This window comes from Equus caballus, chromosome 25 (genome assembly GCF_041296265.1).
Source record: "Equus caballus isolate H_3958 breed thoroughbred chromosome 25, TB-T2T, whole genome shotgun sequence".
Taxonomy (NCBI): Eukaryota; Metazoa; Chordata; class Mammalia; order Perissodactyla; family Equidae; genus Equus; species Equus caballus.
In genome coordinates, this window is record NC_091708.1 from 27,870,763 (window position 1) to 27,892,889 (window position 22,127).

General features: G+C 43.2%; 1 long non-coding RNA gene across 2 annotated transcripts; it reads left to right on the forward strand.

Annotated features, from left to right (window-relative positions):
- Nucleotides 1-4,706: 4,706 nt before the first annotated feature.
- On the forward strand, nt 4,707-20,667 carry LOC106782561 (uncharacterized). Of its 2 annotated transcripts, XR_002803855.2 has the most exons (4): nt 4,707-5,076; nt 11,647-11,739; nt 15,165-15,369; nt 17,719-20,667. It is a non-coding gene; the product is annotated as an uncharacterized lncRNA (long non-coding RNA). The 2 variants fall into 2 exon arrangements; XR_002803856.2 differs by lacking the exon at nt 11,647-11,739 and having other exon boundaries at nt 4,727-5,076.
- The last annotated feature ends 1,460 nt before the right edge of the window (nt 20,668-22,127 follow it).

Sequence of the window (22,127 nt, forward strand, 5' to 3'; positions counted from 1 at the left end):
GCTCTCTGTGGGGTTTGTCGAGGACTTTGTTGAGAGTGCATTATAGCCCAACTTCTCCTTCTGCTCAATCCTGAGTTCCTGCCTTCCATAGGCGTTCATCTAAGATCACTTTCTAATAAACTTCTCGCATGTTGATCTCTGTCTCAAAGTCTTCTTTGTGGGAAATATAGTCTTCAATAGTAACTTTATTACCTCAGTCCACGAATGGACTAGTGTGGTGTGAACCCATTTAAGCTGCTTATAGCAGAGCAAACCCTCTTTGGAAAAAGATTACATTATCAAGGGACGTTATAATTTTTACACCCAATGACTTTCAATAAAAAAATTGCCAAACATATCCAGAAACAAGACCACAAGGAAGTAACAATCAATAGAAACAGACCAATAGATGACTCAGCTCTTTGATTTGTCAGATACAGACTGAAATAATTGTAATTAATATCTTTAATAAATGCAAGATGGCATTTTCAGCTGTGAATTAGAATGTATATAAAAGAATGAAATAGAAGTTTTAGAACTATACATGCAACAGAAGATTGGACATAGCAGAAGAGAGGATTAGTGAACTGGATGAGAGTTTAGTAGAAAATATTCAGGCTGAAATATGGAGCTCAAAAAGGATGGAAAATACTAAAAGGAGCATTAAGAAATATATGGACATTGTGGAAAGTTTTTATATATATGTAGTCAGAGTCTTCAAAGGCAAAATTAGAGAGAATGGGTCAGAAGAACAAGCAAAGAGATAAACAGCTGAGAATTTTCCAAAATTGGTAAGATAAATTCATCCATAGATTCAGGAAGTGCTACAAATTCCAGAAAAATAAATATAAAGACAACCATATGTTGGCATATCATATTCAAACTGATGAAGGTAAAAGAGAAAAATTTTAGAAGCATCCAAAAAAAAATACAAGTTTCGTGCATGTATCCTTTTATAAAGGATCATTTAATATGAATGACTTACTTGAAATACTTTCATTAGTAATTATCATAAGGAACAAATGTATTTTGTCAGGATTTTGGTAAAGATTGAGGAAGTCTTATTGCAAATAATCTGCTTGATACTTCCAATTTTTGGCTGACTTTTCCAGTTTTTCACAATCTTTTATCTTGTCATGTAGCTAACAAAGAACTTGTATGTGGATCAGGGAAAATGTCGATTCTGACAGGTCTTGATATTATTGCATTTTTGAAAGTGCATTTTTTTTAAAGATTTTATTTTTTCCTTTTTCTCCCCAAAGCCCCCTGGTACATAGTTGTATATTCTTTGTTGTGGGTCCTTCTAGTTGTGGCATGTGGGACACTGCCTCAGCATGGTTTGATGAGCAGTGCCATTTCAGCGCCCAGGATTCGAACCAACGAAACACTGGGCTGCCTGCAGCGGAGCACGCGAACTTAACCACTCGGCCTCGGGGCCAGCCTCGAAAGTGCATTTTGAAAGTTAAAGTTGCTATACCTTCAATCCACTGTTCTTTACAGCAGTATTTTTAAGCTCTTTTTCCACTTTGTGATGGTCGGTTTAGTTAACTTCCATAAATCGCCTTAATTGGACATAAACTGCTGCATGTTAAAACATACACTGAAAGTTAATGAAGGCATGAGGGGACTGTGGGATTCCCTCAGCTCTGTGGAGTTCCCACCTCCCTCCAGACACCTCCCATTATCTAAGACCTTTTGTTACTCACAATGTGATATGAGCACCAGCAACAGCGGCATGTCCTGGAACCTTATTAGAATACAGAATCTCAGGCCCCAATCTAACACTACTGAATGAAAATCTGTATTTGGACAAGAACCCCAGGTGATCCACATGTGTATTAAAATTTAAGATGCATGCTCTAAGCAACACATGACTATCTGGCATAAGGATTTAGTGAGAATGCCAATATATGAAACACTTGCAATGCTTAATTTCATATATTATTAAATAAAATTAAATGTAGCTAGGAGCATCAGCTAGGCATATGGTTGCCCAGAATAAAAATACATTTCTCAGCCCTCCTGCAGGTAGATGAGGCCATGTAATTCAGTCCTGGCTGATGAAATTGAGCAGAAGGGATGTGCTCCAATTGCAAATTGAGCCCTTTATAGGAGAAAGCATTCCCTCTCCATTGCCACTCCTGGCTAACTGGAATTCAGACGTGATCGTGGGAGCTGGAGCAGCCATCTTTGGCCACAAGAAGGAAATGATGTGTTAAGAGTGACAGAACAACAGGGTAGAATTTGCATCCCTGATGATTATGGAGGCACCACCCTAGCCTTAGAAAGAGAAATGACGCATTAACTTTGTTTAAACCATTGCTAATTTGGGTCTATGTTACATTAGCCAAATCTATAATCTACTTAGTGTGGTCATAAAGCAGGTAACACCATTGTCCTCTTGGGACATCTAGGATTGTTTGTAGGAGACCAGGCTGTGAGGCTAGAACTTTGCCATTATGAACGGAACTCTGCCCAGAGAGCAGTACCTTCTTCTCTTTCTCCCCAGTTACATGTCTCAGCAGATGCATTCTTGTGGCTCAGGGCTCACCCTCTGGTCTTCTCCTAGTCCTTTGGCAGACATAACTCGTTGTAGAGAAGAGGATGAAAAAGAGCACCTGGAGATTTTCCCCTAAAGTTTTCAGTTTGAAGGAGATTGGTCTTTTTTGAGAAAGTTTAAAATGATCTCTTAGCCAATAAATCCAGAGTTGAATAGCACTGTGGATGTGTGACTCACTCAAATAATTTCACTTCATTAGATGCTTCTTTGGAAATTTGGAGCTTTGCATTATCCCTCTGGTGGAAAGTAGGGAAATGGCAAGATAATTCGTAAGGAAATTCCAGGAAATGCCTCTTTTCTAAGTTTTTACCTGTCCCTTGGGGCCCTGGGTGGAGAGAAGGTCATCTTTTGATTAAGTTACATCAAGTCAGACTCAATTTCTTCACTTGTAAATGGGGCACGTATACTCAGGCGGGGCAAGAATTATCTTCCTGAGTCACACAGAGGGTTTGAGTGAACTGACCAGCATCGCAGAAATAATATGTGACAGAGATGAAGCTTGAACCCAAGCCTCTTGAGACTAAGTGCAATGCTCCATCTCAGATCCATTCAGTGAGGCTGCCTAAGCTGAAAGAAGCCAGAGGAGCTTGCTGGGAAGTGACTTGACTGGAGTGAAGAGTGGTTGGATGAAGGCAGACTTGAGATGATGCTGAGATGCTGAGCAGAGCAGAGCTTGAGATGGTCCTGGGTTGGACCTGGAAAACTGGGACCTCCAAACAAGAACCAGAGAAATGCCTTAAAAGGCAAGCAGTTCTTGGGATTCATCTGAAGGAGAGCTGAATGGATATGAGCGCATGTATCCACAAGAACATCCCTAGCAGAATTGCTTGTAATAGTAATGAAGTGGAAACAGCCTAAATGTCCAGCAATGGGGGACTTAAAAAGAAAGCTGGCACAATCATACAGGGAAATATTGTCTCCAATCAAAACGATGATGAGTTGTTCTTAATTTTTGGTTTGTGGTCCTTTTTGAAACTCCAAGAACCACAGATCTTCTCCCTAGTTAAAAGCCGTGTATTCTTATACACACAAATTGCAACCAGAAATTTCAGAGGGTTTCACAATTTTCCTGAAGCCAGTCCATAGGACACTATGTTAAGAATCCCGACGTTAGATGTATTTTAATGACCTGGAAAAGTGTTTGTGCACAGCATAATTTTTGCATGAAAAAAAAAACTTTATGAAATGGCAGGTATGAGACGATAAGATTTTATTTAAAAAATGTAAATCTCTTTCTACTTATGCAGAAAAGAATCTGGAAGTTGCACAAGTCAGATGCACAGGACAGTGCTCAGAGCTGTGAGGACTCCAGAGGAGGCCAGGTGTATGGCAAGTGTACCCAAGAGCCCCATCTTCTGTTGATGTAGGCCCAGGGGCCTGGCCATGCCTAATCCAAGGAACCCTGTCCCTTCTCTGATAGGGGAGTGCACCCCTGAAAAATTGCATGAGCACAGTCACTTCTTCCATGCGCAGGTTCTTGAGAACCTGCAGAGCTGGCTCTAGAGTATGACATTGAGTCCTAGTTGCCAGAGTGACCTTGAAAAATGGGAGCATATCTAAGGGAGGAGAGCAAGGATGGAGAGGGGGCCAGGGTCCATGCAAAGGAAGGATTGGTGAAAGACCCTAGGAGTCTAGCTGGGAGAAGAGATGACTAAGGATGGGCAAGGTCATTGTCTTCATGTATTTGAAGGCTGTCCTGGAGAAGAGGGGACACAGTTATTGTGTAATAATTTAAACCAATGTATATTATGCAATGTGCCTTGGGCCTTGTGCTAAGAGCTGGAGAAGCAGATGATGCAGTTTCTCCTATGTAATAGGGAAAGACAGAGGGTTTAACAAACATCCCAATATAGTCTGATGTGTGCCATATAGTAAAGATATGTAGGAGAGCTCCAGGAAAATAAAGGAGCAAATGAACTACAGTACCTGGGGAAGTGGATTAACAGAACTTTTCCAGGCTTAGAAAGGTGACACAGAGAATTCCAGGCGGAAAGAACAACATAAATAAGTTCAGAGATGTGAAAAGTAGATTACATAGAGGAGAGAGGAGGCAGAGAGGGCTGGAGATTTAGGTGGCTTCCGAAGTGTGAAGATTCTCACCTTCTATGCTGAAACATCTGAACCTGTCTCTATGGGAACCATAGAAGGTATCACCTCTCCCCATCCTGTGATGGAACTAGGTCCAACAATGGCAGGTACAACGAGTCAGAACTGCCTTGGGAGAGAATGACTCTCCATCAGGCAGAGGCTGGTCAGCCCCTTGTCAGAGGTCAATCAGAGAGACAACTACCAGATGCGGCATTTGACAGGACTTTGCGATCCCTTCCACCCCAAAGAGTGACTCCAGCCCCAGCTTTTCAGGGAAATCTATCTATTTGTATGTCTCCTTCTGTAAATGAAACAGCCTGGAGGTACCATATATTTTTGCTTTTGAATTTAGCAAACTTTTTATTATCCTAAAAGCTGGAATGAGAATTCATCTATGAAGGGATCTTCTTATTTAGAAAGATCATCTGGAAAGTCACTTTGAGTGGCAGGTGAGACCCCCAATGGGCTTGGTAGGAGCTCAAGAAAAAGAAAAACTATGGTTAAGCTGTCAAGCTTTGGAATATAAGAGGAATTAAGAGATAGATCTCTATATATCAATGAGGGAGAGGAGAGATCGGGGCATACAAAGGAATGGGGAAGGAGGGACTAGAGAGATGGTGTATGGTTGAGGACTACAGGGGGGAAAGCCAGAGCCACCACACGCAGGGGCTGCAGGTTGCCAATGCTCAAACTGGCTGGCTGAGGGGGCAGGTGGGGGCTTCAATGAAACCCGTGCTCTGCTCTCCAACTCATGCTCCCTGGGTCTATGAACATGTGGATGGAACGTCTCTGTGGCCTGGTGATAACTCTGGGAAGATCATCCTATGGAAACTCCCTCATGGTAGGGTGGCCAGAGGAAAGTTTCACTAGAGAGATGCCTAATGTTAACCTCAAAGTTGTGATGTAACTCTTTCTACCTCCTACATAAATCTTCAAGTAGGTGTATTCCACTTGGCAGCTCTTTGTGCAAGATGCCACACACACGTGTGTGGAAATTGAGGAAGGGCTGGATTTCATGTCTGGGTTGTAGCAATGTGGAGTAAACAACACTTGCAGAATCAGGAACCCAGATTTGGAGACATCAAGAATGCAATCCCTACCTGGAAATCAGAAATCTGACAGGCGTTGGTTTTCCACGGAGCATGTGGTGAATGATTTGAGTCAACTTTATCTGGATTTTAAAGGGCAGGGAGGAAGCAAGTGACATCGGGGTGACATTTCATTGTTTTGGTGCCTCCAGCAAGATGTTGCTGATAAATTTACTTTATGGCTATCTGTCTCCTGCTCAAGTAAGCTGTTATTGCATCAACAATAGTTTACACAAATCATTGAGGTTTCAAGGAAGCAGTTTAAAACAACAATTGTATGAGTGAATGAGATTCTTATCTTCAGGATTCAAAGCTGTATGGTTCATTTATATAGGTTATCTTCTGGAATGTATTTTTATAGACTCTGTAATTGGATGGGGCGTCTGAGGGCAATGAATAGTATGGAAGGGTAAACAGTTGGAAGTCTTGGCTTCAAGACCCAGCTCTCATGCTAAGTTGCTGTGTGAATTAGGACATACTCTAGCCCTCTCTCATATATAATTTTCCTGTGATATAGAAGTATTAAACAAAAATGGTCTTCAGCATCTGCGTTAAGACTAGATTAGTTGTACAAAACAGTGATTTAAATAGGATAAGAATGCTTTTCTTCCTTATACAGAGGTCTTAAGTAATAGATGTTGCTAAGAAATCCTCAAGGACCCAGGATCCTTTTGTTTTTCCAGAAAGCAGGAAGGTATAAAAAGCCAAGAACATACCACCTCTACTGATTAAATGGACAACCTGGAAGCTGCACACCGCATTTCAACTCACATCCCCTTGGCTAGGACTTTGTCATATGGCCTAACCTAGCTGCAAAGTGGACTGGGGAATATAGTTTTTATTCCTACCTGCTACAATGCCAGCTAAAAACTGGGTAAAATTGTTCTGCAATGCCCATTCTCTTCTTTTCTCAGTGATGGACCCTAAAAACTGGAGTTCCGTCACTCTGAGAGAAGAAGAATGGGCATCGCAGAACAATTAGAAGTCTCTGCCAAGGGTTCCTTCCAGACGTAACAGTCTAGGATTCCAGGTGTTATCTACAGTTTGAATGATCGGATATCAAACCATCCTTTACCTCCAGGGAATCCTTGAATTAGCGAGTACTGTAGACCAGGATTGTCCCATAGAAACATAACGTGGGTCACATAGAAATTTTAAAATTTATAGTAGGCACAGTAAAGAAAGCAAAAGAAACAGGTGAAATTAATTTTAATAATATATTTCGTTTAAACCCATCATGTAACCAATGTAAAAAGTTGTTAAAGTTTTACATTTCTGCTTTCATACCCAGTCTTTGAAATTCAGTTTGTAGTTTACACTTACAGCACGTCTGCATTTGAACTAGTCAAACTTCCGGTGTTCACTAAGCACATGCAGCCAGTGGCCACGCTGTAAGACGATACAGTTGTAGATTGTGTTAACAAGGCTAATAGCAGCAAGGTATGCATGCATAAATTACTTTGTTATAAAGGGAATTTGCTAAGTAATTAATGCAGATTTAACTCAGTAGTGTAGTCTGCACGAATAGGAAAGAGAACATTATCTTCTCCCCTGAGGTTTTCCTATGGAAAAGCGACCATAGATTATCCACTTTCTGCATCATTTGAGGTCTAACCAGATGCCCAGACCAACTAGCCAAGTCAGGGAGGACTGGTTGGAATCCAGTTTGCCACTTACCAGCTATGTCATCAAGAGGAAGATGCTTAATTCCTCTGAGAGCAAGTCCTTATCTGTAAAAATGTCACATATTGAGGTATTGTTTTTTTTAAAAATGTTATCTTTCAGAAGCCAAACTCAGCAGAAATAGCACTGGACCGAGAATAAAAGATTGGGATTGTCGCTTCAACTTCTCCCTGACTCTGTGTACTGACAAACTTGGCTTCTCTCTGGATCTTGCTTTTCCCATTTTGAAAGCTGGAGGTGGGGGCCATATATTAGATGCCTACTGATTGGTCTTTTTTCTTTTCAAATGGAATCACTTGAAATTAAAGTAAAACTAAAATATTCCCACTTCTAGGATATGGTTAGGGAGACGGTTGCTTTCTCACCGTCCAATAAGTTCATAAAAGAGAGAACTGAGATCTGGAAGGCTGACACATCTGTAGTATACAATGTTTTTAAGTAGACACATTCTTTGCAAGGAGAAGTAAGAAGGATCAGGTGGAAATCTCTCTTATGTTTGTGACTGAGCCTTTAGCATAAAGGTTGAAAAAAATCTCCAGGAGCTCTCTACCATTGCTAGTGGAAATGTCTACTGGGGAATCTTTCTGGAAGCCAATTTGGCAAGACGTATCAAAAGACTTTTAAAATGTGTACATCCTTTCACGTAACAACTTTATGCTTAAGAATTTAAGGAAACAATCTGATGTTCACAAAGATCTGTTTATTTAAGCGTTCATTGTTCTATTACTGACACCACAAGCAACATGGAAACACTCTGGCTGTAAAAAATAAGGAAATAGTCAAAGAGTTATGGTACAGGCTTATGTGAGGGTATTATTAAACCAGCAAAATCTATGTTTTTGAAGAATATTTAATGATGTAGGGAAATGCTTCACTTCAAAGTTGAGCCATAAATGATCGCTAACAATATGTTTCCAACCATCTTTTTAAGTTGACTCTTTCCCAGAGGGTCCCCCCGTGGTCTCTGTCCTCGCTTTCCATCTTCTTCTCCCTACTTCTCCCCTGCCTCATCTGTCCTCAGAGTGAATCTTCATTTTCTTATAGTGCAAGGGTTTCTTAACCTTGACACTCTTGATATCGTGGGCTGGATGGTCCTTCGCTGCCAGTGAGGCAGGGCTGTCCTGTGCTTTGTAAGATGCTGAGAAGCATCCCTGGCATCTGCTCCTGAGATGCCGATGGCATGCTTCTCCCAGTTGGGAGGACCAACATAGCTCCAGATATTGCCAAACCACACGCCCCTTCCTCTAGTTTGGTGATTATCCAAGTTTGGTGATTTTTAAATTATCTTGCCGGTGGAAAGTGGAAATTGATGATTCTTCCTGATTCCTCCACCTCCTTTCACACACACACACATACACACACACCACTCAAACACAGTCTCATACTCCATGTTGACACAAATATTAGTTCTCACAGCCCAGTCTCTGTGCACAGTGGACATTTCCCTCCACGGGGCATTTTTGGCACAGATCTCTCTCCACCATGGGAGCAGGGCTCTGTGAGTATACAGAGCAGTCTTTCCTCTCTTGATTCATCCTCTGGTTTCCACTGTGAAGGGAGACACCTGCACTCCTAGAGCTCAATGTTCAGGACTTGGAGCTGAGGCCCAATGTGACTTTACCAGTTGTTCTAGAAAATTCTTGTGCAGGAAGATAAAGCTGTAAACCAGGAAATAACTTCATTCTTAACCTCAGGCACCTCATGAAACTCATTTATCTTGTTTGGGAAAATTGGATGCTCATCTGGGCAAACACCACCCTTCCAAGGACAATAGATTGATTGCTCAGCTGGCTTTTGCTTATCAAACAACCATTTATACAGGAACACTTCCCTCAGGACTCCGGCCTTTCCATGTCCTCCAAGTCTAAGCTCTAAGGACAAAGATCTACCTGAAACACTCAAGTCCGCATCCTCAGACCTTATAAATGTCACCCTTGAGCTCCCCTTTCTGAGACACATGAAGACTCTTTCAAGGTGGTGTTCTCCCTTACGTTGCCAGTGAAAACTCAACTTTACCTTGATAAATGGAGGTCTCTTTGGGGAACTGACAGTCCCCAAGGGCCAGTCTACTTTTAAAGAAGGGGTACCACCAGAAAGCCATGGACCCCATGATGCTTCCAGAAAGACCAGAGGAAATTTTGAAACAGCAGTTTTTCTGCATCTTTGGCCAGATAAGATTCCTAGTTATGGTGTCCCCACATTACACTCTATAAGGAGAAAGGAAGCAACAGGAGCATCAATGATCCTCCTGCCCAAGGAGAGTGAGTGTAAGTGGAATAGAGTTGGGGCCACAAGCTTCCTAAGCATAGGAGAAAGAAAAGCATAGAAACGCACACACACACATATATGCAGGCATACATACCGTGGAATTGTGGGTTATTTCATTTTTATACTTTTTCATATTATTAAATTTTTTTCTTAATGAAGATGTCTTTCTGTTCATTAAAGTAATTACTGTACTAATTTCAGATGAAAAAAATGAGTTAACATAATTCTCTCCTAGAACATACTGGGACATCCAGGATATTAGCTTCAAAGAAGTGCCAATGAGGTCAAAGACTTTGTCCCGGGGACCTTCCCTTTTCTGTACAGTTCAGGAAAGCACTAACGAAAGCTTCTACAGAGTTGGGAGTGTGTCAGCTGTACCAAGTATTAACGTGAAGTATGAATGCAAAAGATTATAATTGCTTTTCTTTTTTTCTTTCTCACATTTTTAAAATAATCTCATGGCCACTAGTAAATGCACTCACAGTGAGTTGGAGTGGGTAAGCTATGGGGCATATGACAGGACACAGTGATCAGGCACTAAAATAAGTCATACTGCTGGTCCCCGGGGACATGCATGGGTGTATAGGCTGAGTATGCCGTTGACCCAATAGGTCTCTGTAAAGAAGAGCTCTCTGGGCCTGACTTTACCTCTCCCACTCACCGCTTACTAATTTTGTGTCCATGAGTAAAGAAACTTTTGACTACAGTTTCTTCACCTGCAAAGGTGAAATACCAGTACCGACCCAGTGAACCTCATAGGTTTATTGTAAAGACCAAAAGAGATCATGGATATACCCGTGTTTGGGAAATAGTTCAAATGCACAGCATTAAGAGAATACTTAGTTTTTCAAATGTCTCCTGGACTGATATTAACATAGATGAAGATAATCAGCCCACACCCAGTTTAAGTGCTGGGGCTACTTAGCTCCATGGGATGGCTTGAGGAAGAGGTATAGGCATGTGGGGATCTCCGCCTTATCTTGGAGGACAAGGGACCTGACTGGAGGCCCTCAGCTTGGAGCCTGGTTCCCCCAGGGCTGTGTGGGTGCTGGGTATGCCCGCTGAGAGCACGCCTAGGAGGAATGTTTGGGACCTCTTGCCACAGCCGCCCACTGTCCCTCATGAACATTTCATGCCCAGCATGTAATCTGCAAATTGGATGTTCCAGGGTGGAGTCAGAGGAATGAGAGGAATGAGGAAGACCAGACAGATAGGCACAAATCTCTTCCCTCCACTACTTATTCTTGTGTGCCCACCATGTTCCTTGAAATGCTGTCTCCTATAACACCCAGAGCGACCCTAGTATAAAGTCTACTTGATTATACCCATTTACGAGCTCCAAGAGTTTAAGCAATTGCCTCAGGTCACAGAGCTCATCAGTCACAGAGCAAGAAGTCACACCCAGCTGCATAAATTCCATTTACCTCATTCCATCTGAGTACGGCCTGTCCTTACCTTACAATGGTTCAATTTGCGATTTTTCGACTTTCTGATGTTGCAAAAGCGATACTCATTCCATAGAAATAGCATACTTCAAATTTTGAATTTTGATCTTTTCCTGGGTTAGCAAAATGCCCTATGATGCTGTCTCATGATGCTGATCAGCAACCGTGAGCCACAGCTCCCAGTCAGCCACGCGACCACAAGGGTAAAAAATCGATACACCGACAACCATTCTGTACCCAGACAACCATGCTGTTTACGCTTTCAGCACAGTATTCAATAAGTTATGGGAGCTATGCAACACTTTATTATAAAATGGGCTTTGTCTTAGGTGTTCTGAGCTTGTTTAAGGTAGGCTAGGCTAAGCTATGAGGATTAGGTGTATTACATAAATTTTTGACCTAATGATATTTTGGACGCAATCCCATCATAAGTCAAGGAAGATCTGTAAGGAAAGACATTTGTAATTGTAGATTAGTGGGGTAGGACAACATCAGTACTAGATTTCTTACTATAAATTCTTTAATTCAACTGCAGGTGGCAAGAGAACAGAGTGCAAAAGAAGGCAAGAAGGAATAAGAACTTTTATATTTATGCTTGCTTGTGCAAATTATACAAACCATCATGGAAGTGAGTTACCTTAATATTAAGCAGTTGCTAGCACTAAATGCTTTTCTCTGCGGCTGTCCACATTTTGATGTCCCAGAACGTCATAATTCAATATTAACTGAATAATGCATGTGTGAAATTTCACAAAAATAAGCAAATAACCTTGTATCTTTTTTCTTTTTTTAAGCTATTTTTGGGTGGTGGATGGAGATGACATTGGCCAATGACTTCCCATTTTTTTGACTTTGAAATGAAAACTAGGGAAAGTATATGAAAACAGAGTTTGATAGTTTGGCAAAAAGATGTTTCTAACATCATTATGACCTGCTCAGGATATGAATAAAGTCACACTCCTCAGTCACACTTGTGAGCTCACATACCCACTAGAAGCAAATGTAGTTATTGCCTTTTTTTTTTCAGACTTCCCCACTTCTGCAGATTTTCCAGGAAGCTTAGGTGCTTACTTGCTCAATGAGGATCAGTCTCTTTCTAAATTTCGAGCCTGGAGACAGAGCTGGATTCTGAGCACCTGCGTCTCCCTGCCACACAGCGGAGCTGTAGTAGCTCAGTCCTGCAGAGCCCTGTGATGCTTTCTCTTGTCTGCAGAAATGTCCTGGTCCTCGTCCAGCCTGTAAATTGTACTTCGTCTCCAGAGTAACCATTCTCTTCAACTATATCCAGAAGCCTAGGCATTTTTGCCCACATCTCTTGAGTGCTGTTCCTGAACCAGCCTTCCCTGTGTTCAGTTTAAACATGTGTTAGCCTGTGTCTCCCTTGGCTCAAGGTAACTTTATTTCTGATGTCTGTTGCCTTTCTCTGAACTTCTGATTAGATATGGGTCTTCCTGGCCTTACCTTCTACCCCTAACAGTTCTTTCTTTTTTTATTTTTTTAACTTTTTATTGAGATTATGATAGTTTACAACCTAGTGAGATTTCAGTTGTACATTATTGCTTGTCAGTCATGTTGTAGGTGCACCACTTCACCCTTTGTGCCCACCCCCCACCTCCCTTTCCCCTGGTAGTCACTCGTCTGTTCTCTTTGTCTACATGTTTAACTTCCACCTGTAAGTGGAGTCATACAGAGATTGTCTTTCTCTATCTGGCTTATTTCACTTAACATAATTCCCTCAAGGTCCATCCATGTTGTTGTGAATGGGACGATTTTATCCTTTTTTTTGGCCGAGTAGTATTCCATTGTATATATATACCATATCATCTTTATCCAATCATCAGTTGATGGGCACTTAGGTTGCTTCCACATCTTGGCTATTGTAAATAATGCTGCAATGAACATAGGGGTGCATGGGACTTTTAGAATTGCTGATTTCAAGTTCTTTGGGTAGATACCCAGTAGTGGGATGGCTGGGTCATATGATATTTCTATTTTTAATTTTTTGAGAAATCTCTATACTGTTTTCCATAGTGGCTGCACCAGTTTGCATTCCCACCAGCAGTGTATGAGGGTTCCTTTTTCTCCACAACCTCTCTAACATTTGTTACGTTTTGTTTTGGTTATTTTTGTCATTCTAACGGGTGTAAGGTAATATCTTAGTGTAGTTTTGATTTGCATTTCCCGGATGATCAGTGATGATGAGCATCTTTTCATGTGCTTGTTGGCCATTCATATATCTTCTTTGGAGAAATGTCTATTCATGTCCCCCGCCCATTTTTTGATTGAGTTGTTTGATTTTTTGTTGTTGAGTCCAACAGTTCTTTCTAACTTCAAATCTCAGTGAGCAGCATTGGAGGCCTCTTGTCCCTTCTCTCCCAGAAGACCCACCCCACACTCCCTATACAAATTGAGCCCTCTCTTTCTTAGTGAGCTGCTCTGTATACAACCGGTCACCAGAAGGAACAGCTCTGATGCAGTAATACAAGATTCTGTTCCTGACTCTCCTTGACACACAGTATCACCCACATTTATGTAACTCAGGGAGCCAAGAAAACTTTTTTCTAGGTGATTTTTTTTCTCGTATCTAAATAGAAGAGTGACTGGCATACATTTTAAATCCATTCCCTCAACAGATACCCTGTTTGATGTCTTGGCAGGCACCCTATTGCCAATATAGTACATGACATCTTTAAAAAAAGCTTGGGGTTTGCAATCTGAGCCACTGAGCTTTGAAGTCTGACTCCCGGTCATCACAGCGCGGCTGGGTTATGTTGTCTCCGTCTGGGATTGCTTTCTTCTTGCCTCCTGTTTCCGCCTCACCGATCTGACTTTCACGCTGCAGCCAGATTGATTTGTCTAAACCCCTGCTCTGCATAACAGGCTTTCAAAAAAATCCCCTTTTGTATATTCCAAGCTTTCCGTATCAATCTTGCATTCCGTTTGTATTTTAGAAAAAAAAAAATTAAGCAGGTGGTGCATAAATAAAACGTGCTGCCATACCAGATAGCAGTCAAAATAGAATGAACTAGATCTCTACGCAGCAGCAAAGATAAATCTGCAGATCATTCCATGAGTGAAAAGACATGTTGCAGATATGTTCCAAACAGTTTTATTTATGTTCAAATTTGGACCTACAGAGAGTAAAGTAAGTTGAGATGCGAAGGGTCCAGTCAATAGCATTTCCCTTCCCCACAAAGTTCAAAACCATCACATCACAAGTCAAGCCCTGTGGGTAGCCTCTTGAAGGGCCCTCCATTTGGGCTGAAGCAGGAGAAAGGGCATCCCTCTTTCCTCCTCTATGTTGGCATAAGGGTGAGGATAAGCAGAGCACCGCAGCAACTACTTTCTCTGAAAAGGCCCCAGCGCTTTGATCTCTTCATCCTCTGGGAGATGAGTGATGGGGTCATATCGGCCCCTGTCCTCAAGTACTAACATGGAATTTCTATGCTTCAGAATATGGGGTATTAGATAGCTTTGCTCTGTAGGCAGTCTTTGCGGGAGATTTCTGCACAAACTCCCGGGTAGTAGGAGATGACGTCGTTACCATGTTATTACGCTTTGTTAAGGTCGGAAGCTGTCACCAATGAGCCCCACTGCCATTCATCCAGCACCCAGTTCTTGCTGGGCACTCAGACGTGAACAAGGCCAGGCTCCCGGCTTTGGGAGTTTCAGAGCCAGTTGGAATTACCTTCCTAGTCAGTTCTCTGTAATGGTCGCCTCGGAACAAGCTAAGCCTCAGTCACAGGGGTGACTCACCAGCATGACACCCGCCTGTACTTCCCCACTTCAAGGCCTTTGCTACGTGTGTCCCTCTGCTCGTGGTGACCTTTGTTCCTCCGGTGAACACGTACTCACCCTGAAGGCCAGGAACCCCATGCTGATTCCCGGACACAGCGTTTCTCCCGTCCCTACCCGCCGATCCTTCCCCCGGCTCCTCTAACCCTTCTCCAGATCATCTTGGATCGGCTTGAGCTACACATGTGTCTGTCTCCCCCACTGGACTGGGAGCTCAGAAGGGCAGAGATCTTAGCTTTTTCATTCCTGTTTTCTAAGATGCCTGACGCAACGACTGGCACCCAGTAGAATGGATGACGTCTTAATGCGCCTTTGTCCCATGAGCTGCGTGGCCCTCAGGACATCGAGCTGATTCCCCTCCTTCCTGAGGGTCTCCCTTATCCTGAAGGCCCTGGATTCCAGAGGAGTCTCAGCAAGAGTGGCTGTCCAGATGTGTGGGAAGTGCACTGGCAGAGGATCAGGAGTGGGTTTGCATCCCTGCCCTCTCGGCTTCCTGGTCCATGGCAACCACCTTCCCTTTCTGGGCCTCTGTCTCTACCTCTCAGATAGGGGCTTGTCACTCCCAGCTCTGAACATATATATAAGAATCTGTTGCTGTTTGCTGTGCTTCTCTCAAATCAAACCTCCCATGTCTCTGTCTCTTTCTCTCTTTTCTTCCCCTCTGTCCTTCCTCTTAGGTGCGTAATAAACCAAGAGTTTACAGTAAAAGCACAGGAAGAGCTGAATGATGTGTTCTCTTCAGGAAAGTACCTGGTCCCCCAGGGAGCCAGCGGCTGCTCAGGAGCCCCATGCCTCCTCCCGAGCTGTGGCTCCTGAGGACTTTCAATGTCGACCCGGCAACCCAACTCCAGCCTTTGATGTGGCTTTGACAGTGCATGACTCACAAGCAGCCCTGATTCAGAGCTGTGCAAAAGCTCGCCACCTCCTGCCTCCAGCCCCAGGGATCGAACAGTGGTGGTAGGGGACAGTCAGAAGGTCCATCAGGAAAATGGTGCAGAGCATGACAATCTCATTAATGACACTCCACATGATCCCCAGACTTCAGGCAGGACCAACCTCTTCACCATCCACCAAAGACCTCCTAGAGAGGAAGACAGACATGCCCTTAGAATCCGTGTGCGCCCTGAGAAGTCAGGCGAGGCTGAAAGGAAGTCCCTGAAGAGAGAATACATTGAATAATGAGCCCCTGAAGCTTCGGAGATGTCTGCGCTCTTGTAAAGAACTGAGGAATCCCCAATTTGTTTATTCATATTTTATTCTTAGGAGAAAGAAAGGTGATGGAGGAGCCTGAAGATATGGTTTCAACCCATGACTTTCATTCAACTCATTCATTCATTCACTTACTCAGCAAAGATTTGAGGACCTATGTTATACATGGCACTATGCTGGGAACCAGGGACACAATGGTTTTAGTTACATAGATATGTGGATAGGGATATGGATATAGATATAGACAAAGCTACAGATACGGATATAGATACAGATACATATGTAGATAAAGACTGGGTCCTTGCAAACTCAGAGTCTGCACTGGTCGCAGGCATTATACAGTGACACGAATAATTGTGGTAACTGCTGGGAGGGAAATGACTGGTGAGCCACCAATCTATAAAATGGGGGAATCCTGACTTATTCTGGGGGTCAGGTGAAGCTTCCTGCATAGTCATTTGAGAGCTGAACTCCAGTGAAAGGAGACCACCTCCGCCAACCCCCTGACCCCAAACACTGTCATTAACCTAATTGTCATGTGGGTTCTGGAGGCAGACGGCTGGAGTTTCACCCTGTCTCTCCTATCAAGTAAGTGGTTTTGTAAAGTCCTCGAGGACCCAGGCTCCGTCCTTCCACCTTCCCATCTGCAGCCCTAGAACATTGCTTTCAGTTTCAGGGCACAGGATGGCTGCTGCTCCTCCAGGCATCACGACTATTTTCAGGTGCAAACAAAGGAAGGACCACATGCCAAAGGGGACATTTCCTTTTAAAGAGGTTACCCAGGAGCTCCACCCATTGGATTCTGCATACATCTCATTGGCCAGAACTGGATCTTACAGCTACTCCTAGTTGTAAGGATGCCTGGGCTGGAGGCAAGAGGACTTGAAACTGGGCACTTTGCCTCTTTGAACCAAATCAAAGGAGACTGCATGGTAAATTGGCTGTGCCTGCCCCAGTTATAGTCGGCTTTATTGGTTTTTTGTTTTGTTTTGTTTTTTGCAATTTCTCTTTTCCTCACATTTGGCAAAACTGACTGGATTTTCTTTCTGGAAATGAACCTGCTCCCATGATGGAAGTTCCTGATGTCCTGCCTTCTTGAAACCAAAGAATGGACCTTCAGGACTTTGAATCCTGAGTGAAAAAGAGAAAGATGGAAAAACAGTTGGAGTACATTCATTCCAAGCCATGGTCAAAGCTACTGGTTATTTTCTGCTATCTAGAACCCTGGAACTGCCCAATTTCTGTTTTTTTCACACTTGGTTTTCTACTCTTCTCTCAGATCCGGTGAGCCAAAGCCTCTTCTCTCTCTTCCTGGATGCCTCCACTCAGAAGTGCCCTCTTGCCCCTGCCCCTTCTCCTCCCCTATCCCCTTCCCCTCCCCCGACCCCCAGCACCCAACTCTTCCCTTGAAGCCCAACCTAGCAGTCAGGTTGGTTGGCTTTTCTGCTTTAGGTGGTTGTCTGGGCCCTTCGCTGCCCCCACACTCTAGACTGTCAAGTCCTTGGGGGCAGGGGTGGAGTCTAATTCATTTTAGGGTCTCCAGTGTCTAGCCTGGTGATTAGCATGTGCAGTTTCTCAGCATGTGTTTATTGTTTTTTTACAGGTCCAGCAAGGTACTGGGACAAAGCAGAAGACAAGAGTCTTGGCCATGGAGAGATTCCTGACCATGTCTGCAGGCCTTTTCTCAGAATCCTGCCATCTGGATAGACTTAGTGACTCCTGTTCTTCAGTAAGTCTGTCCTCTGCTCTATATGACAACAAATTCTCCCGCTCGTCCCCTCCACTTTCTCTTCTTCCTCCTCCTCTATCTCTCTCTCCTCCCCGTTCTTGTTGTCATCATGCCTTCATCATCATCATCATCATCATCATCATCATCACCATCCTCCTCCTCCTCATCATCCTTGGTAACTCATATTGAGCATTTACTGTGTACCAGACCTGTTCCAAGTGTTATCTAAGAGAATAAACCTCTTGCCCAAGATTACAGCTAACTCATGCAAGGGTTAGGACTCAAACTCAAGTCCGATTGACCCAAAACCTGTGTTCTTGACTCCTGCCTCCCTCAGCCTCAGAGGCTCTGGGGAGATGGGGTACCGCTGCACGCACGTTCCACCTTAAAATCCTTCCACGAACTCTGCAGTGCCCGCTGTAGGCACACAGACCCCTCAGCCTGATGGCCGGTGCTTCCCTCCGTCTGCACGGCGCCAGCCTTCACACTGACCTGTCTCTGTTTACTTTACACCTCTGAGATACTAGCCCAGCCCTCCGCTTGGCGCACCAAGCATTCACTGTGCTTTCCTAGCCTGACATCTTTGCTGTATGTTCTGTCCACCTGAAGTGCCCTCCCCCGGTCCACCTGTGGAAATCACACCTTTCGTTTAAGACCTATGTCAAGTGAAGAAGGCACATGACATTCTCCTGGATTCCCGCCTCCCCCCACCCCCCTGCCTTTCAAACCTCAACTCTCTCTCTTCTTTGAACCTCCACAGCACCTCTTCTTTTCCTCTTGGGGTCTAAGGAAGAAGTGTAGGGGAGGAACTCAGGCTTTGGAAACAAGCACTCCGTGTTGAAATCCTTTTCTAGCCCCTTGCTAGCTTTATGAACTTTGGCAAGTTACTTAGCCTTTCTGAGTCTCTTAGGATCTGTAAAAAGGAGATCATAGTATGTACTTTGGGAATATGAGACCATTCTCATAAAATGCCTTATGTCCCTGCCACCCATCCTGACTGCCACTTTGTTATATCTGCAAAAACCTTCTCTCTGAGGCAAAGATGCTAGGCAGCCCACAGGCCTGACTTTCTACCCTTTATCTTCCAAGGAATAGATCATTTTTAGTGATAACGGTATTAAGAAATGACGCCATTGGCTGTTTTTACTTCTGTCTAGTCTACCGGGGCACTCATTGCCCTCGTAGTAATTTCCCGGCCTCCTCATGTCTCAGTCCCCAAGTGCCTGGTGGGCAGCAACCTAGACATGAATATCTGCCCCATCAAGGATGGAACTTCTATCTCAATGGGCTTGCCGCTGGTCTGTATTGGTAGGTCAGATAAAGGGCATTACAGAGCATGTGTGTGTTGGGAGGGGAGGATGTATGCATACGTGGAAGGAAAGCAACCTGGTTCTAGTTATGGAATGCCTCTCACTCATTGTGTGATTCTGTCAAGTCTCTGCCCCTCTCTGGCCTCAGTTTCCCATCTGTACAATGGGATGGTGGGACTCAATCACTAAGCAATGTCCACCTGAATCAACCCTTAGGGTTTGTGAGTCTGTTTTAGGGATGTTAGCTTGGCTTTGGATGCCTCATGGTGTTGGGGGAGGGGTGATTATTGATGGTGGGTCATCCTGCACCGGAGGAGTCCAGGATATGTGTGTGGGTAAGGGGGGAGGGACCAGGACCAATCTAGGGGACCACTGAGGGGATGTGTGACATCTACCAAGGGACAGTCACTGGGAATTCAGTACCACTCGGAATTCTTGAAGACACTTCAGACAGCCTTTATAGATTACTCTAAAGGCAAACAATTGATATTCAGTGAGTACCTACTGTGTACCTATGTGATGCTGATAGGAGCTCTACACGTATGTTTTTATTTTTTTATACAGATAGTTGAGTTACTCCAACACTGCATCTCAGGGCACAGTATCATCATTGGTCCAAACAGCCTCTTTTGTTTCATTTTTATTTTATTAGCATTATTTTTCTTTCCCACACTTTTGTCCCCTCTCCCACCCTCCCCTTACCTCATCATAAGGATATGTGTATATTTTTAAAAGTGTGTAGTGTGTATGGTGAATGTGTAAGCTTTTTTCTTCTTTTTTTTTTGTGATGAAGATTGGTCCTGAGCTAACATCTGTTGCCAATCTTCCTCTATTTTATGTGAGATGCCGCCACAGCAAGGCTTGATGAGCAGTGTGCAGGTCCGTGCCTGGGATCCAAACCTGTGAGCCCCAGGCTGCCGAAGCAGAGCACACGAACTCAACCACTATGTCACCAGGCCAGCCCCAGAATGTATAAGCTTTTAATTTACATAGATGATGCTGTGAAATATACCTCATTCAGTTTCTTCTCACTTTACTCAACATTTTATTTAAGACTCTATCCACGTCAGTGGATGTACTTCTAGGTGACATTTCTCACTGCCACATGTCTCAGGGTGGAACCACTACAACTGTACTCTTCCATTCTCCTAGGAATGTGTATTGCCTCCAGTTCCCAGAAGCAGTGACAGGACACAGATCTTGTCTGCTACTCATTGTTTTTTCCCCAGTGCTGTTGAAGGGCAGACACTTGCTGCTAATGGAGGTAGTTTTAGGTGCTTCACAGTATGACTATGAGGAACATGGAATTATATACTATATTGTTTCATGAAGATCCTATCAGTCTGGTGCCAGCAACTCATCGTCAACCCTCTTTGCTCACTAAATTTCCCTTTTTTAATAGATCAGAAGCAGGCCTCAGGCTAACGTATTTGCAGGCAGCACACTCTAGGTGAAATTTAATTATGTTGGAAAATTAATTAAAATGTAATTTAATAAAATGTATTTATTTAAATGATTCTTTCTATTTTTAACAAGCAACTTTGGTTTTCTACTTAAAGAAGTGACATTCCATATTTAATAGGATCTAAAATGTTGCTGATTACAAGGACATCATTATTCTATACTCCACTAAGAAATAAAAATAATTCTGCTAATTAAACCATCCTACATCACTGAGTGTAAGAAGCAGGCTGCTTTCAAAGATGTTAAAATGTGAACAAATGTGCATCTGCTTTTGTTTCTTTTCGCAAATAAGGTTATTTAAGTAAAGAAGAGAGCTGATTTATGAAAAAAATAGCAAATAAATGACAATTCTGGTGTTAAGTGAATTTGGTGGGAATGAGGACACTGGTGCAGGAATGACTGGAGTTTGGGAACTGGGAAACACTGAATTATCTCATGTGGGCGGTCCTCGTACCCGCTTTGTAAGGGAGGTGTGGTTATTCCCGGTTAGCAGGTAGGGAGGAGGGGTGACCTGTCCAGGGCCACAAGGGTAAGAGTAAATTTATTCTCAAGTAGGTCGGGCAAAAGTCCCCACTTCCAGGTACCAAAAGTCCATAAAACTTGGGATCTGATTCAGCATGGCTCCTCTCCTGTCCCTCCTCTCTGAGAGGCCTTGATGAGGGACCAGATCTCGGCCTGTTTCCTTCCACCTTTGAGTCCTCCAAGCACCGGAATGCTTTCATGTTAGCAAACACCTTTCACTCCTGCCTTTGTATGAATGAGTGTGTTCTGGTCCCTTACTCACAATGCCTCCATTATCAGTGGAGAAGTCAAAGGATGATGAGTGGACATTTCTGACATTGAGGCATCCATGAAGGGATGTATATTGAAGACAGAGAATATTCAAGATATAGTTGTAGTAGTAGTAATTGCTTTGTTAGTTACAAGTTCTTTCACTTTTATTTTCTTTTGACCCCTACCACAATCATGAGTAGATATTCTCCTCATTTTACCGGTGGAAAGACTGACAAGATTAATTCGCCTCAAATCACATAATTATTCACTGGTAGAACTGTAAGTAGATCCATGAAGTCAGTGCCTTTCTCTTTTTCTCATAAACTTTAATTTTGAGCTAATTGTAGATTCGCTGTTGTAAGAGGAAATATAGAGAGACCCAAGAGATCTGGTGTATTACTGGGTTCACCACTTTCCCCTGTTGGTAACATCTTGCCGTATCACACAGTACCATATCACAACCAGGATGCTGATGTTGCTATAATCAAGATACAGAACATTTCCACAGACCTATCCCCTGGTGTTGCCCTTTTGTGGTCACACCCACCTCCCTCTCCTGCACCCATCTCATCCCTGACTTAAGCCAGACACAGATCTGTTCTCCATTTCCATAATTCTCTCATTTCAAAAATGCGACATAAACGGAATCATAAAGTATGTAACCTTTTGAGATTGTTTTTTTCACTCAGCTTAATTCTCTGGAGATTCAGAGAGTTGCTCGGTGTATCGATAGTT